Here is a 19,110-nt window from a genome sequence, read left to right on the forward strand (position 1 = left end):
TTTATAAAATATAAATATGATAAGTAAGGAGTCTTTATTTCAATAATAGTTCTTTGTTGACTTTTAAAATCTTTTAGAAGTTTACGGAGACTGTGTAGTCACTCAAGAAACAGATTTTAGTAGCCCCTTTATTTTATGTTCTCTTCTCTGCATAGCTAATATTATAGGCCATTCTTAGTAATGAAAACTTACCCATTTAGTTTATATTTATGACTTGCAATCCCATTGTATTACACTCATTTTTCTTTGCATAAGGCCCATATAGCACCTGTTAAATTATAAATTGTATTTTGATCCTAAGTAAATCTTTCTTGGCTATAAATATTTTATTCTCCTATTAAATGTTAATGTTTTGTTTTATCAGACTACATACAAGTTCTATCTCCCCCAGTGTCTTTGTAGATGTGATAAGTGAACTTTTGCTTTCATTCTCCATTCTTCATGCCTCTCTCTCTTTTCTTTCCAAAGTACTTGGTGGGCATCTTCTCTGGTGGGCATTTAGGGAAACCAACATAAATGACAGCAGATATCAGCAGCAGAATGTGTAAGAGAAGCAGGTGAGAGGGAGGGTAACCCAATGTCACTGTATGAGGATGTGGCTAGAGACTTCGGAGGATGCTCATGAGGAAATACTGAACCTATGGATGCTTTTAAGGTGGAGGTGCCTCTCTGTGCTGCTTTTCCATGCTCAAAACTTGATCATCATTTCCAGAAGACTCCCTGTGTGTCTTGAAATGAATCTGGAAGTTGATACCTTCGATCAGCTTTCAGAGGTGTCAAGTGTAATGGACTCAACCAAACTGCCTTATAATGACCTGACCTCTTTTTTAGCAACACCCTCTACAAATACAAAATGAGGCATTTGTATTAGTAGTACAAATTGGAGTCCTTGAAAGAGCTCTCTCCTGATCAAACCCATTGAGCAGAAGGGATTTGTAGAGGTAACAATAATGATACATTGCTTTCTACAATATTTAGTCAAATATTTGAGTGGAAACCAAGTGTTAAGAAAGTTACTGAGTTCTTCTTTTTTTGTTTTTTGTTTTGTTTTGTTTTCCATTTGGTCCTTGGGAATTTGACTAGAGGGGGTCTGGTTCTGTTTGTTTTTGTTTTTGTTTTTTTTTTTCGTCAACTCAAAGTTATAAATAGTTAACAAACCATAATCTGAGAGTGATTAAGCTGATCTCCATGGCTGTCTTGAAAAAAGAATGTCCCCTTTGTAATCTACAAGGGGTCAAAGTAGAATCCTGTCAGAGGTCTTAGCGTCATGCTTTTGCTCCAAAATGTGCTGAATGCCAGGAAGTTGTGTCATGTTACTGTGTGAGACAGTGTCTATTTCAATACACAGAACTACAGTATATAGAATAAGCAAGATCCACCAGCAAATTTCAACAGTGACATTGGACTCTGAGCATTCATTATTTCAGCTCAGTCTACCAGCACTTAGCAGAGTGCTTTTTAAGATTTCTGTTAAGTATGAATGTTATTTAAAATCTGATTTTACGCAGGTGGCACTGTAGCTCTATCAGCATTAGTGGGAGAAAAAGTTATTTACACACAGACTCAACATGCTCACTGCTCTTTATACTGTACTTAAGTTACACCCCAAAATAGAGTTTATTAATGCTGAGTGTTCATAAAAACGCTAATGAGACCATCAGGATGACATCTAAATTCTCCTACATGAAAAGTAACAATGTCTGGAAGGGAAGGGAGGGAAGGTTGCAGGGTGCTTAGCATATGACCTGGCTTCAGTGTGCTGTAGATGAGTCCAGGTATGGCTGTGGTGTTTTCACAGCTGTTTCATTAAACATGGAAAGTCCTGATGGTGGGTCTTAGACCTAAATGGCTTCCCTGCCAGAAGAGAATGCTCTATTCCAGTCTAAATCAAGGAGCTGGCGCTGCCCTTGTTACACCAACTATTCCAGGCATCTGGGATTCACAGAGAGTGCTCCCTCACACACAGGGCTGGGTCTCATTCATCTCCCCCAACACTATCTGCACTTTGGCGGTGGGCCATAGACTGAGGCAGAAATCCCACCTAGTAAAAGGCTATCCAAAAGCAGCTGCTGAGAAGCTGCCTAAGACCCCTCTGCTGCCTGCCTTCTGGAACTTTCTGCCCCTCCCTTGCTTTTCTTCTTTACTTTCTTGGGAATAGCCATTATTAACTCTTAAAGTCCTCATAAGGTCCAGCCAGGAAATAGCTCTTGTACCAGGATAGCTTAGACAATGTGTGTTCCCATCACACCTATGGCAGGACCACCCTCCAGTGGGTGAGCACTCTGTGAATCCCCTTGATGGTGTCATGATCATGGCTTGAGCCTTTGCCCATGAAGATAGAGTGAAGTAATATGGTGATAAGGAAGAGTGATGGATTGGTGTTGGGAGGAGAGTAGCTTGCAAGATGGATACTGCCTATTCTGAAATCCTCCGGAGAGATTTCAGCATATGGGAGAAAGTCACAATGTTGTCACTGTCAGATGAGAATTTTAATAACTGTGTATAGGCTTAGATTTTTCAAAATCTACTTTAATAAGGGTTCTTAAATGCTTTAACTTCTCTTCTAGCCTATCACCCACCAGAGGTAGTGGGAAGGAAAGGTTAATATGGCAAAAGAGAATGTGAACCTGCTTAGAAATAGTTCTTTGGGGCAAATCTAATCTTTGCTGTTGGGATATCAGTAGGCAGCTCAATCCACTTGCAAACACCACTCAACATCACCATCATCAATGGCAGTTCGATTCAGAAGAAACCTGAGTCCACACAGAATCAACAAGAAGCCTCTAGAGTATCACGAGAAGTCCTTTGGCGCATTTCTGTCTATGAAGTCACGAGAAATGGTAATCAGCAAAGAAGGCAAGGCGAACCAATGCCATAGTGCCGTCCACTGTCTGTTCGGTTACGCTCATACCCTTTCCAAACATCACTTGTCCTTTCAAGCATCCACTCTAGCAAAACACCATGTGCTCTTTTCCCAAACAGCTTCCAAAACCACCACGTGTCTGTTCTAAAAAAAAAAAAAACAAAACAAAACCCAAAACCACCCTCCCACATGTCTGCTTCAGCAAAACATACTTTCATAAGACAGTTTTCAGAAAAACATCACATGGCACAACTGAGTCTCCAAAGAAACCAGAAATTTCCACTTCATTGTGCATCTTGGAGGAGATGTTACATTGAAATAAGTCCCAAAAGGGAAAAGGCTATGCCTGAAGTGTGTGTGTGTGTGTGTGTGTGTGTGTGTGTGTGTATACATGCAACACATAGGCGCATATATATATATATATATATATATATATATATATATATATCACACCCTGCTTTGTAAAAGAATGTGCCAGCCACCTGGGATGTGTTTTCCTCTGCCTCTGAGAAAAAATTTCTTGGCTTGCAATGACTGGCACTAATTCAAGTGAGATAATCCCAGATGAATCGCTCACCTTGTCATTCCAAAACCCAGATACTATTTAGTTTTAAAGTAATTATTTCTGTCCTTCTCTCAAAGGTGATTAGTCCTTACCACCAATTCCCAGAAATAAGGTGGTTCAAGTTTGCTACTCTTGACATTGGTGTTTCCATAGAACCAGAAAGATCCTGGTCAAGAAAACAAGAGGACTAATTTTAATCACAGCATGATCACTTTGGCTATGAACTTCTAGAAAAACCGTCTGGTGTCTCTAAAACTTTCTGCAATTGAACACAAGGAGACCTGTCTCAAAATGGGAATGGACAAATATGGCTTGTAATTGAGAACACTACTTGGTCAAATTGCTTGAGAAAGTCTATTTTCAGAGGTCAGCAAACTTTCTAGAAAGTGCCAGGTGGTAAATATGTTCTGCTCTACAGGTTTCATAGTCTTGGCCACAGTTGCTCAGCTCTGCCATAGAGATGTGGAAAGGCATGGATCCCAAGAAGAACCAAATACATTGTAAGCTCTGAATATTTCTTAGGTTGTAATCATACAGAGTGGATAAAGGATTCTGGATTTGAACACTTGCTCTGCCTCTATTAAGACATATCCTTTGACTTTCTAAGCCTTGATTTCCAGAGCAGTGTTGCCACTAATCAGTTTGAATTGTGTTGAAGATTGAGGATGGTAAGAGCTGCCAAGCACGGTAACTGTGTGATGATTATAATGTCACCTGTATACAGGGTCCTCAAAAGTCTGCCTTTGTCAATAAGAAAGCCAAGCATTGCTTTCCCTGCCTGTAAGCTGTATCTGGAAGCTAGAAGCTCTATAAACTGGTTCCAACCATGATCAAGCTTGTCTCCCGGGAAGTCCCACAGCCTTACTGGCTCCTCCAGGATCTCACCTAGTGATCATCATTAAAGATAAATATTTACTCATTGCCTTTAAGTAGGTCTGTGTAGGGAAAGAATCTAAGCTCTTTCCTGGTGTTTTAAACCCATTTAATGGCAACATTTAATTGCAACCGCTCACATTTTTGTGTTCCCTTCACTCTCCTTGAAACATAAAGCTTCTTTTGTCTTTGATTTTTCCAATAATTAGCACAGTAATGATCACATAGCAAGTACTCAGTACATGTTTTTTGAAGGACTGTTGGCTACAGGACAGAATGGAGACAGGAGCTATAAGACCAAAGTAGCAGCCTGTGATTCCCATGGTGTTTTCCTGGGACTCGGATTCCTTACCCTACGTGGGAGCCCCTTCCAGGGACAGAAGATTCTCAAAGGGAAGAGTCTTCTCAGTAGCTTATTTCAGGGAGGAACAAACAGATAACACCACACATTCTGTATATTCAGTTGAACAAAGCTATTAGTAGATTTTTTTTTCTATAAACCCAAATAAAATTGTGATTCATGCTCCTCTACTCTCAGTGGAAGACACTTAGTCTGGTTCACTCCAGCTCCTTTTTTCTTGAACCATTCTGGAATCTAGACTTCCCCTAGTCCTAGTTCACTCCCTGTCCAGTTGCATCCCTTAGGGACCGCACACCGTCTAGCCCTCGGCATCAGGTACACAAGAGCCAGTGTGTTAGCCAGGCAGTGGTGGCGCACGCCTTTAATCCCAGCACTTCAGAGGAAGAGGCAGGCCAATTTCTGAGTTCAAGACCAGTCTGGTCTACAGAGTGAGTTCCAGGACATCCAGGGCTATACAGAGAAAAAAAAAAAAAAAAAAGAGCCAGTGTGTTGTTGCTTTTTATCATCCTGGCAGTTCCTGCCAATGTAGTGCTTTTCTGCTCTGTCTCTGATCCATCAGGCACACCAGTCCTTGACTCTGTCCTCTGTATCCTAATTCTTTGGCCGCCCTGGGGCAGGAGACTCTAATGTCCTAGGTGATTTATGAAAGAAGGGTGAAGGGTACAAAGAAATGAAATGGACACAAGTATATACATACAAAGTGGGGGGGGGGGGGAAGACCCAGTTGATAGTTCAGAATCACTCTGCCACATAGATCATTCAAATTAAGATGGATTGTTGAAATGTGCACCTCTTTCTGAACAGCCTGGGAAGGGCTTGGGAACAAAGCTGTTCTAAAGTATAGAAACCATTGGGAAGTGGAGTAAACCTGCTCTTTGAAGCAAACAAACAAGGACAACAAAACTGTAATCATTAGGGCTGTCCAAAATGGATAGTAGGCTGCTTTGGGAGGCCAGAAAGCTCCTGGACAGAAAATGATCAGCTGAGGTTCTGAGGCTTGTTTAGACAGATACTACAGAAGAGATGAACGAGGCCTGGACAAATTGTCTTTAATATCATCTGGAATGTGATTCTTTGGGAAGGAGAGAGAGAGAGAGAGAGAGAGAGAGAGAGAGAGAGAGAGAGAGAGAGAGAGAGAGAGAGAGAGAGAGAGAGAGAGAGAGAGAGTTTGCGCATATATATTCACAGAGAATATGGAGAAGGGGAAGAGAGAGAGATGGGAGAGGGAAGAGAAAGGAAGAAGAGTAGGAGGAGGAAGAGAGAAAAAAGGAAAAGAAAGAAGAAAGAAACAGAGACAGGTAAAGGAAAGTGAACGAAGGAGAAGGGAGAAGGAAGGGAAGGGGAGGGAAGAAGGAAGAGGAGGGAAGGAGGAAGTGCAGTTGAGGTCCACGGTCATCTACTGACTCCGCTCTTGTTCTGAGGGGAGCTACCGCTTTGGTCTACTAAGGCCTCAAGTGCCTGGACATGGCTCATCCACATCTCAAGGATAATCTTTCTTCTCTTTTATCTAAGAAACACCCTCCCATAAACACTCTAAACCACAATTGACCACGTACCCAGGCAGCCCAGGACTCAGCCAAGTTGACACATAAAATTAACCACCACTCTATGGTTCATAATAACACATTCCAGTTCTGCTGAGCGTCCCACGTCCTGACAGTCATGTACTAGCAAATGGGTCTGATTTTGAAAACAATTTGAGACTCTATGATACAAGGTCCTATAAAATTGCCCATGTTTTCTACTCCCTTTTCCATCCCCTCCTCCCATTTTCTCCTCTTACATCCTCCAGTCCCCTAGGCCCTCTCGCTCAAGTTTTTCATAGAGGAGAATGATGCTGGAGAAAGAAAGTTTAACTGCAGTACTTTTACAGGGCGATACCCCAGCATGTTGCAACACTCTTATGCCCGAGGCGAATGTGCGTGAGACAAATTCCTCTTGTAGGCGCACACCATACCGTAACTCAGCACCTCCTGATCTTAGCCCTTTGATGTCTTCATATGTATTTTTCTTCTTACTCCAGTGGGTAATTTTCAAAATGAACGAAGAGTTTAAAGCACTGAAGTTTGGCACCCAATTTCCTGTGGGAAAGGTTTTAAAGCCTTTTGCACACAATTATTTACATAGGGTCAATTGTGAAAGGACCAGAGGAGAAGACACCTGGGGCTGCTGCAGTCTCTGTACCTACAGCTACCTTTTCTCTTCCTTAAGTACATGTGGACAGGGAGGCATGTGCTCTTCTCCATGTGGAGAGACTCAGACCTAGAAGTGCAGAGACATTGCTGCCCGTTGGAACCTCTGTGATAAAATGCCATGACCAACCTGCACTGGTTAGAATTATATTTTAGAATCTATGCTTCAAGCAATAAGCAAAGGACAGGTCTTTTATTTTACACCAAACTAAAAGTAAGTAAGTTAGAAGTTATTGGCGGGGGGGGGGGTTGGGGGGGTGGAGGAAGTTAATAAATAATTCCGGTTTAAAAAAGAAAAGGAAATGATTTTTAAAAATTTTTTTTAATTTTTTTATTTTATTAGATATTTTCGTTATTTACATTTCAAACGCTATCCCGAAAGTTCCCTATACCCTCCCCCCACCCCACTCTCCTAAATTCTTTTTTTTAAATGAGCATCACTTAAAGCCACCCAACCTGAGAAACAGCCCAGATATTCATCAACTTATAAATGTATAAATGAATTTTAGTAAATTCCCATGTAAAATACTACTTAGCAAGAAAAAAAGAGCAAACACTTTTACGTAGGACATGGTGAATAAGTCTCAGAAGTGTTAGAGTTCATGAAAGAAGCCTAGCTTGAAATGCTATATACTATACTGTCCTATTTGTATGACTTCTGGGAAAGGGCAAAACTATCAAGACAGAAGCAGAAGAGATCATGGGAAGACAAGAAGGGTCTGACAACAAAGGAGGGAAATTAGGGGCTATCTTGATTATATAGGGTGGGCACGTGTCTGTCCCAACCTGAGAAGGGTGATTCCACTTAAAGTGATAAAGTTATAGCATCTAAAGATGGCTAATTTGGTGTCCATAAAATATCTTAGTACATGTGACCTAGAAATAGGGTACCCAACAACACTAGAATCTCAGAGAAGTGATGACTCCTAGAAACTGGTTGCTGGGGAAAAGGGAAGGCAACTGGGAGAGGCCTGCTGACCTTCCTTCCCATCTTCCTCCCCCAGGGCTCTAGGCATCTATGAGCATCCAAATCTTTAGGAGAAAAGAGAAAGAACAGGGCAAAATCCCTGACACCTAAGCTATTCTGCCAGGTGAGCTTTGCTAGCACCCTGGGTTGTTTTTCCGAAACTTCCCTAACGTCTTGGAAGACTGAAAAGGCATAGCTCAACTTAAACCTTCTGGGTAGCTCATGGCAGCCTATGAGTGGGGCGATACCCCAGAGGAGCCTGCTGTGGCTCCAGCAGGTTTGCTATCTGCATGAATACTTTAAGTGGGCAGCACACAGCTTCTTCTGCTTTTGCACATGCTACTGTTTGAGTATGCCTTGTGGCTTGCTGACTCTTGTTGGAATTTAACCCTCATTGTGAGATATCCAGAGGATGGAAATTTAACCTAATCTTGGACATTTAGAGATAGGGCCTCTGGGAGGTGATTGGGGTTAGATCAGATCATCAGGGTAAAGCCTTGTTAATGAGTCCTCCTGTTTGTATAAGAGAGAAACCAGGAAATAGACACACACACACACACAGACACACACACACACACACGCCCTTCTTTACCATGTGATATACCACATTACTTTCTGACTCTGTTAGCTAGGAAACTATTGCTAGATGTGGGCCCTGAGTCTTGAACCAGAGCTGTGATCTAAAATAGACTCTTTATAATTTACCCAGTCTTTAGTATTGTGTTACAGCAATAGAAAACAGACTAATATAGCACCTTCGGGTGGTACATCAAGACAACTAAAAACATAGACACAAGGAGTTCCAGCAGGAAGAAACAGGAAGGGATTCCAAGTGACCACACACACACACACACACACAGACACACACACAGACACACACACAGACACACACACACACACACACAGACACACACAGACACACACACAGACACAGACACACACACAGACACATACACACACACACACACACACACACACACACACACACACACACACACACACACCAGGGCAACTGTTCTAACTGAAGGACCTCATCTATTCCTATGCAATCCTTATCATCACAGGTTACTGTTAAGCCAACACCAAGGTGATAAGTTACAAAAACAAAACCCAAGTCAGTGCTCCAGTCTGCAAAGCTGAGAGTCCAACTCAACCCAGAGCCTCAGGTTGTTGAGAAACAGTAAACTATGTGAAACTCAGAAAAGGGGACTTGGTTCAGGGAATGTGCCAGATGAGTAGTCTCAGCACAGAAGAACACAGGTGGCCCAGAGAGAGCCGGCTTCTGAACTTGATATCCAATGCTTGGTCGAGTAGATGATAGCACGGTGCTAACGATGTGGTTTCTGCAACTTTCACAGGAAGGGAGGGACTGCAGTGGCGGTGTAGTTAGCTGCAGACCAGGCAGCAGTGCATGATGCATTAATGACCCTATTTAGCTGAGAAGTAAACAGGTTTAGACCCTGGTGAATATGAAGAAGGGAGGACAATATGCAAATGACCCTATGGAGATGGTTCATAGTTCAGGTCACCGCTGGGTGCAAGTTGAGATAGTCACTTCAGTCAAGGTTGGCTTATCTATCTGTCTTGTCCCAACCCTGTCAAGATTCTGTTTCTCTACCCATCCGTCCTCAGTCAGCTAGGACTGAATTCTACTGTTCTGGGCTAATAGGCCTTGAGTTCAAGTAAAAATCTGGCTGGCATTTTAAGTGGCACATCACTGCCCTGCAGTTTGATAGCTTTACCCTAAGAACGCTCATTCTTACACTTTGTTTCAATCCTTCCAGGCAAACAAAAATCCTGTCTTTTCAGTTATCATCGAGACAGGAACAAGATGTGAGCCTTCAAAACGTTTAAAAGCAACAAAAAGGTTTGGAAGTAGACCCTAAAGAAGGCTGATATAGATGGCTGCAATCCAGGATGGACTGGACAAGGGAGCAAGGCCATGGGGAATGGTGGAGACAAAGGACCGGACTGCAGATGAGCATTGCCAAAACAAACAAAAACAAAAGCTGGTTAACAACATTAAGTGGGAGAAGAGAATAGGAAATGAGGGTTCTAGAACTGATTAAAATAGAAATCAAGATGGGAAAAGTACTCAGATCTGCTTGTCAATGGTGACACATGAAAAGAGATGTCACCTAGGTACCTTTGTATGATAAAGCTCATGGAAGACTAGGAGGGATATAACCTGAGAAATAGAAATTAGACCTTCATGGCAGCTCACAACAGTCCAGAGCTCTAGTCCCAAGGGATCTGATGCACTTTTCTAGCCTCTTCAGGTTCCAGGCATTGTGTGGTGAACAGATATACATGCAGGCAAAGTCCCCATTATAAAATAAATAAAATAAAATATTTTTTAAAAAATTAAAGTAGTTCCCCCAGAAGATGCGCATACACCATCTCATTTGATAAGGAAGCGGAAGTTAACAGAAACACCAAGAAGAGACATCCCAGAGTCAGAGGGATAACAGTCACATCATCCTTGTTTAAATCCTTCAAAAGCGTAGTGGAACTAAGTTTAAGAGTCCATGTATCTGTAAACCTAGCCATCTCTGTAGAGAGACTAATACACAAATTGATATTTACCGAGATAAGAGATAAATCTGGGCTAAACTGGTTGGTTATGGAAGGCATAGAATTTTTTCTCATTCTCCCCCACACCATGGTGTCTAAATGTACCTTCTTTAGAAAACAAGAACTAAGACGGATGGTCTGCCCACCCTCCCCCCCCCTTCCCCCATGAGTTACTCCTACGGGTTTGCCCAGCCCAGGTTGCCCAGTGTTAAAGACATGGCTCTCTCTGGCCACTCTCTGCAATACAATAGCATTATGGTATGTGCCACTGGCTAATAGACAAAGCCAGTCTGTGCCCTGATCTGAAAGTCACATTTCTCTTCCCCTGGACGCAAGCTCTGTAGGGCCCTGAAAGTAAAGGCTGCTGTCATCCCCGCCTTAGTCAGCTGAGTCACAATAGATTTTTCTGTTTATTTTAATATTTTTGAGAGAATCCATTTCTGTTTGAAAACGGATTCCTTTGTAATCAAAACCTCCTCTCTCGTGTGTCTCGTGATGCTGACCCAGGGGTGAAAATACTAGACACTGGAATATTTATTTAAAAGAGAATCAGTGGTCAGACTCTTGAGTTCCCTCGTGGCAGAAGTACATTTTCCTCTGCTAGTATACTTCTGTGGGGCATCTTTCTGGAACCTGCTTTCTCATCCAATGCTCTAGCCGCTTCTCCACCCCTTCATCTTCCCCTCTCCCCACCCCCAGCATCCCGACCCTGAATCCCTCCTCCCGCCCCCACAACACACACCGGGCAAGCCTGTCTGGCAGCTCTACGGGTGTCCCCTCAGCCTTAGCTCACAAAGCCTGCTTGTTAATCAGTCCATCACGTGTCTTTTGACCCCCTTACTACCCTGCTTTCTCCACATCTCTTCCAGCCAACCACCGCTACCACTTCCAAAGGAGAAAAAGCCAAACAGCCAGTCAAAAGAACTATTATCCTAAAGAGTCCTTAACAAGGCCTACAGCTTTTCCAGTAAATGAGTCGAAGCTGTTGTTCCCTCCTCCCCCTTTCTAGACCAGCTGGCCCTGCCCCTCAAACGTTCTCCCCTTCCTGTGTCGCTGCAAAGTTTTCTAATTCTGTATGCTGTGGCCACTGGACATTCTGTGAAGCCCCTAAGCTACCATCCTGTGCTCTCCCCTTCTGTACTGGCTGAGAATCTCCGTGCTTGTCACCTTCTGATTATTTATGAAGGGCAGCAGTTATAATACTGTGCACAGTTGTTGGGTTGTTTAGACTAGGGGTGTGGTAAATTGAATGAAAATGGCCCTCATAGGCTCATAGGATGTGGCAGTATTAGGAGGCGTGGCTTTGTTGGAATAGGTGTGGCCTTGTTGGAGGAAGTGTGTCATGTTGGGTAGGCTTTGAGGTTTCAGATGCTTAAGCCAGGCCCAGTGTCACTCTCTGTTTCAGTTGCTTGAGGAACTAGGTCTAGAACTTTCAGGCTATGCCTCCAGCAACTTGTCTGCCTGTGTCTGTCTGTGTGACACTACGCTTCCTCCCATGACAATAAAGGACTAAACATCTGAACTGTAAGCCAGCCCCAACGAAGAGCTTTCCTTGCTGTGGTCATGGTGTCACAACAATAAAAATCCTAACCAAGTCCAGAGACTAGGAAGAAAAATCTGTTTTCTAGAACCTTCTGAGGTGAATTATTGACTGACTGGTATAGCTATGAAAGTCTCCCATGCCTCACTTCACTGACATTCAAACAAGAAGAATATTTACTGTATGCATTATGATGTAGCATAGGAAGATGCGGTTGTATTTGTAGAAGGCCCTGCAGTTGACACAATGGGCTTGGAGAGGACTTTGCCTACTGTGTACTGAGGACAGGAAATGGAAGGAAGGCTTCACACACCCACAGATCCCAAGAGTGGACGTTTCACTGCCTCCCCAGTGTCAGCTCACTCCATCCCTCCCAGCAGTCAGACAACATCTGTCTCTGGGCCAAATTTATGCCATCAGAAACTCAAAAAGAGAGACGCTAAAATCCATATTTTATTTGGATTGTTTTTATCTTGGGATGTACCATGAAGAGAAATAAGAAATTTCCCAAATGAGATGTCCCCAGCCTTGGTTAGGAACAAAATGCCAGAGATAACTGAGACCCAGTGGTGTCCATAGAACCCATTTGCCCCACTGCTGTGGAGAGGTAGAGAACAGACTCCAGGCCGTTGAACCTCAGCAAACTCCGTACTGTTTTCTCATGAAGAGTTTCTGAGCAGCAAACGAACCATGGGTTCCATAATTTTATAGGATCAGAGCTTGAGCTCTTTCCTCCATAGACTTTATAAACGATGGTCTTTTCGGTGACTAAGACAATGGGTTTCTCTGACCTATTTCAACTTCCAAACTTCTTTAACTTCAACAGTTAAAGAAACTGATTCCTTTTCTCTGGCTCAAACCATGAGAGGTGTGTGTGTGTGTGTGTGTGTGTGTGTGTGTGTGTGTGTGTGTGTGTGTGTGTGTGTGAATTGATAGACATCATAAAGTTTACTATTTTATCCATTTTAAATACACAAATTCAATGACAGTGAGTAAAATTTCCCACTGTTCTATCAGGACTGTCCATATGCAGAACTTTGCATGTGCTAAAAGGGTAGCTTTGTGCCCATTAAACTTGAGGTCTCCACTCACCCTTCCCCAGCTCTGGATGCCCCCGTTTTCTGTCATGCCTCTGTGAAGCTGACTGCTCTGTGTATCCTAAATAAACTGAACTGTATGGTATTGCCATTGTATGACTGGCTTTTTGACAAGGCACTGTTTCCTCCGTGTTCATGTTGTAGCAAGCATCAGAATTTCCCCATTTTTCTGGCCTGAATGTCAGTCCTTTGCCTTTCCTCCTATAAGCAACTTGTCTGATAATGGATCATTCCCATAAATTAAGATCAGTGATTTATAGCAAACTGGTCATGTTTTTCAACCATGGTCAAAAAAAAATCTTGCTTTAGAACATTCTCGTGTGTCCCTTTAGCTACCTCGGCCCTATTTCATCCCCTAATGTGCTTCCTGTCACCACAGATTTGCCTTTTCTGGATATTCTATACAAATAGATGATACCACAAGCCATCGCCCACACGGCCTCTTCCACTTTGCATAGGGCTGACAAGGTTCTAGAGCAGCGGTTCTCAACCTGTGGGTCTTAAACCTTTTAGGGATTGAGTGATGCCAAAGGCCATCCTCTATATCGGACGGTTACCTGACAATCCACAACAGCAGCAAAATAACAGTTAGGAAGTAGAGATGAAAATAATTTTATGGTTGGTGGGTTGGGGAGGGTCACCACAACATGAGGACTTGTATTAAAGGCTCACAGCATTAGGAACACCGAGAACCACTGTTCTAAAAGAACATGGAGTGTTATAATGTGAACCAATAGTTTATTCTTCTTTCTTTTTCTTTTTTTTTTAATTCCCAAATAGTAATTCCATGTACCAAGTATATCAGATATTACTTAACTCGTTCTTGAGGTGATGGACACATGGGCTCTTCCCATGCCGGCTATTATTGGTTATGGTATGCCTGTGTGTGCAAGCCTTTGTTTGAATCTATTTTCACGTGTCCTGGGTAGGTGCCAGAGTGGGACTGCTGGATTATGTGACAAGTTTATGTATAACCTTTAAAGAAATTGTGAAACAGTTTCACAAAGGATTTGCCCTCGAGAGAGGTTTCTTTAGACTGGTGGACCATTCAAATGAGATAGGGTGTTTCCTCCTGTGATGGTTGGTATATGTCCAGCCCAGGGAATGGCACTATTAGAAGGTGTGATCATGTTGGAGTAGGTGCGGCCTTGTTGGAGTAGGTGTGTCACTGTGGGTGTGGGCTTTAAGACCCTCATCCTAGCTGGCTGGAAGCCAGTATTCTGCTAGCAGCCTGCAGGTGAAGATGTAGAACTTTCAGCTCCTCCTTCACCATGATTATTTGGATGTTGCCATGTTCCCACCTTGATGATAATGGACTAAACCTCTGAACCTGTAAGCCAGCCCCAGTTAAATGTTATCCTTATAAGAGTTGTCTTGGTCATGGTGTCTGTTCACAGCAGTAAAACCCTAACTAAGACACCTCTCCAACTCCTCCTCCTGTGAAGGGCTCTGCTTCACTCTGCTCTGATATAGCACAGAGACCAAGTCAAGCAGTGGGAGTCACGATTGCTCCCTTGTGGCTTTGGTGCATGTCACTTCACATTGCCTTCGGGAAGAGATCCACTTTTCCACCCATACACACGAAGGTTAAAATTGTGGAATGAGGCCTTGCTCCCACTCAAACACCCTAAAACTGGAGAGTGGAGTTTTTGAAAATGAAAAACGGGCATCCTCTTTGCAAGTCAGGCAAAGACTGAATTAAGGGACAGGTAAACTTCCTACTACAAGGTGCCTCTCGCCAATCTGGCTCCCATATTATACTTTTACAAGGTGGAGCTCAGAAAAGGGCTTGCCTTCTCAGCAGGAATGCCTGCCACTCATTGCAACATTTTTATTTTAGAAACAATGTTTGTTTCCTACTAGCTACTCTGAAAACTATCCAAAACTGATAAAGTCGCACAGATTTTATTCTCAAAGTTCTGGATTCCAAAATCTGTCTGTTAACAGGGTCAGGCTCTGGCTCTTGTTTAAGGAGAGAGTCCTTTATTGTCTCCCCCTGGGTCTGATATGGTTCATGGATGTCTGATGCCCTCTTTCTCAAATGGTAATGGATGTTGGTAGACTAACCCTGGCATTCTGTGGCTCCCGTGCATGGCACTACTCGGACTGTCTTTTTCCTGGGTGCCTTCACACTGCCGTCCTTTGTATATGCCTGCTTCTGTCCGAGTTTCCCTTTTCAGAAGGACATCAGCTATATTGGATAAGGGCCCAACCTCATGACCTCTTTTTACCTTAGTTAGGCCGAAGAGAACTCTCTACCAAATAAGACCGTGCTCCAAGTTCTAGGGGTCATCGTTGTGTCACATCTTTTGGCAGGAGAGGGGCACAGTTTAAGCTACAGCAGCCACATTTTAAAGACTGCTTCTTGTAGAAACATATGAATGCATCTGTCACCGAATGCACATCTGATAAAAATTATATCATATCAGATATAATAAAAAAAAAGAAAATGTGAAAAAAGAAAATGTGACAACCCCCTCCCCATACTGACATCTGGGCTCTAGATAGTGTGTGGGCAGAAAGAAAGATCATAAAGGCCAAGAAGTGAACTTCTAGCTCTCAGGTCCCTGTGGCTTGTGATTCAGTCATCCTGCATATGTTATTTAAATGTTTCCAGTTTGGGCAGAAAACAAACAAACAAAAACAACTGTTGAGTGCTTAATATATGAGAAACATTTCAACTGTTTGACCCTGAGTGCAGCTACTACCTAGGACCAAAGTTAGAGACGAACCAAGGGTTTGACAAGTATTACTTACACATTGAATTGGCTGGGCAGTGATGGTGCATGTTTTTAAACCCAGCACCAAGAAGGCAGAGGCCGGTGGATCTCTGAGTTCGAGGCCAGCTTGGTCTACAGAGTGAGTTTCAGTACAGCTAGGGCTATAGAGAAACTGTTTTGAAAACAAAACAAACCAGAAATTAATTTGGATTCTTTGTATAGGAGTGAGGTTCAACTTACTTTGGGGTGGGATTCTGTAGGTCACCTCTAGTACGTGGCACATGTTAAACAAGCCCTCTACCACTCAGTGCACCCCGGCTCAACCTAGCCGGTTAACGCAGTTTAGTTTTGTTTGCTTTGTGGTGAGATGGGTGTCTTACTGCATTGCAAAGACTGGCCTCAAAATCCTGGGCTCATGTAACCCTCCTGCCTCTAGATTCCTGAAGAACTTTGGGTCAATATATACCCTTGTGCCCACTGAATGAATTTTATTTTAAAAATCTTTTTCTTGTTCTTTTTTTCCCCCACAAGGGTGTGACAAGGGATGAACTCATAAGACTTCCTCAGATAAGGAAGAAATAGTTCTGGGTTGGTGACTGTAAGACTCTGGGGGAAGGATGTGGAAGAATCAGGCTATAAATGCTTGTCAGTTCAGCCTTTCTCTGGTTTGTAAAGAATGTTACTCACAAGTGGGACAGAAAGAGCACCGAAGGGTATTGTTTTTGTTTACTATTATTATTACTATTTTAAGATTTATTTTATTTATACGGGTACACTGTAGCTGTCTTCAGAAACACCAGAAGAGGGCATCAGATCTCATTACCGATGGTTCTAAGCCACTATGTGGTTGCTGGGATTTGAACTCAGGACGTTTGGAAGAGCAGTCAGTGCTCTTAACCACTGAGCCATCTCTCCAGCTTTATTATTATTATTATTATGATGATGATGATGATGATGATGATGATGATGATGATGATGATGATGATGTGCATGGCATATGTGTATTGTGCACAATGTATTGATATGGGCATAGTGCCATGGTGGGTATGTGAAGGTCAGAGAACACTTTGTAAAGGTGGATCTCTCCTTCCAACTTTCCTTGAGTTCCAGGGGTCAAACTCAGGTCACCAGCCTTGTGCAGCAAGTGTGTTACCTGCTACACCAGCTTGATGCCAGCTCTGTTCCCTCCAGGAGAGTTTGCCACAGCAACTTTGGGGAAGAACTTTTTCTTCCCCTCTCCCTTACTCTCCATCTCTTCTATGGTGGTCTTGAGACCCTGAATGCCACCATCTGGGGCCTGACATTGGGACCAATTCTCAGAGTGTCCCTGCTCATGGCTTGCTGTCTGTCTTAGTTAGGGTTTTAGTGCTGTGAACAGACACTACACCCAAGCATCGTCAAGCCACCACCCTGGCCGATAGTATTTTCCTGCTGTGCATGAGGTATGCCTGTTCTCCCTGTGGATCCCTGTCCAGACCAAGGTAGACAGCCCACAGGTCCACGTGGGTTCTTCCTGCTCTGACATCATCTGCAGCCTTCTACTGCAATCCATAAAAAGATAAAGAATTGAAGCTTATCCCAAACTCTCCCCACATGCAAGTAACTGAGCCCAAAGCTCCTGGGACTACCCCTCTCTATTCCATGGCTCTCTATTCTTCAAAGACTTCTATTCAGACAGGCTCTCTTCAGTCAGGATTTTCAAAGTTTGGAGGAAAAGGGGCTAAAGTTCCTTTTTCATGGTCTATTCTAGGCTGCTGTGTCCCCCAACCCTCCATGTCTCTGTGTTGTTTTTTGTTCCTTATTGATATGCCTCCTTATATGATATGCCTCCCCGTACCCCTCTCAGGACTTCAGTGCCATCCTTGTCTCTGCCACATGGCTACTGGGGATTGCATGCGGGCTCTCCTGCCTGCCAGGCAGGCTTTCTACCCCTAAGCTCTATCCCACTGACGTTCGTATTTGTAGTAAGGATGCTACCATCCTATCCATACATTGTGATTAGAAATCTGCTAGGAATCTTTAATTCCTTGTCTTCATTCTCCATGCCCTCTACACAGTAGTTCGGTGAGGTTCACATGAGAAACTCCACATTCATCATTGTGCACTTTCAGCTTGACACAGCCAATGCTTCATTGAGGAAGCTAGTAAATATGGCACTCGGTCAATCAGTCCTGCAGTTCTCTCCAAGTCTGAATCTCTCGAAAGAAGCTGTCCTTGCTCACCTCCTTGCCGTGTCCCTATCAAAGGTCACTGTCTCCCATCTGGACCCAGGATAGAAACTGTCATGCTTCTTATTTCTAATCTTTTTCCCCACTTCCTAGTCCACCTGGAAGGCAAGATCCAAGGAACCCTGAAGAGAAACCACCTTAGATGACATCACTCTGTTGCAGAAATGCCTGTGCTTTCTTATTGGCTCACCGGCAAGCCAGCTCTTTCCACCCAGTGTCACCTTACACTGTGCTGTGTCTCTTGTCCTCATACTCCTGCCAGACTGCCATCGAAGTCGGGGGGGGGGGGGCACTCCCAAATCCATTCCTTTGTAGAGATACCATTCCTTCAGTCTGGAAAGTCCCCATTGTCCCAAAATAGCAACCTTTCTCATTACAAAGGCCCCTTCCTCCATGAAAACTCTCTCTCTCTCTCTCTCTCTCTCTCTCTCTCTCTCTCTCTCTCTCTCTCTCTCCCTACCTGACTCACTTCCATTCCCTTCCGAGTGCTTCTATTTGTCTCTTACTTTTTCCCTATAACTTCCTAAGGAGAAGCAACTCGATAAATATTAATGGACTGAAATTGAACACCTTTCTGACATTAAGGTGAGAGGCATTTCTGTTTCATCCAGATGGAGAAAGACCGGGCATGAGAATTCTTTAGCCCAGTCTACATGCTCTCTGAGCCCTCTCAAATATCCCGGCTCCGGTTTTCTTAGGATAATTTAATGGCACACACTTCTTGCTTCTGCCTCTTTGGTTCTTCAGTTATAAACTACATTACCTTACCCCCAAGCACCCCTGTCTCAATCTTGTCTCTCAATCTCCTAAAATTTAACAGCTCTCTTGTACAGAATGGCGCCCAAGCACTAAAACACCCAAGAGAATTGCTCTTACAAAAGGTCTGATCTGTATCAAAGAGCTCCATCCCTGAGTAGAAAACACCATGAAAAGCAAGTCGCCAGATGCAAAGTGCTGAGCACACACAAATTGCACTGCATTGCAGGGTGCGGGGTGCGGGGTGCGAGTCTAAGCCAAACGTCCACCACATGCACGAGCTTACCAGTTTCACAGGGAATTATAACACACCGAACAGCTGCAGGACAGGCACTGTGCAAGTGGGTGGTATTTTGTATACATCTTTGCCACTT

The sequence above is a fragment of the Mus musculus genome, chromosome 8 (assembly GCF_000001635.26).
Source record: "Mus musculus strain C57BL/6J chromosome 8, GRCm38.p6 C57BL/6J".
NCBI lineage: Eukaryota > Metazoa > Chordata > Mammalia > Rodentia > Muridae > Mus > Mus musculus.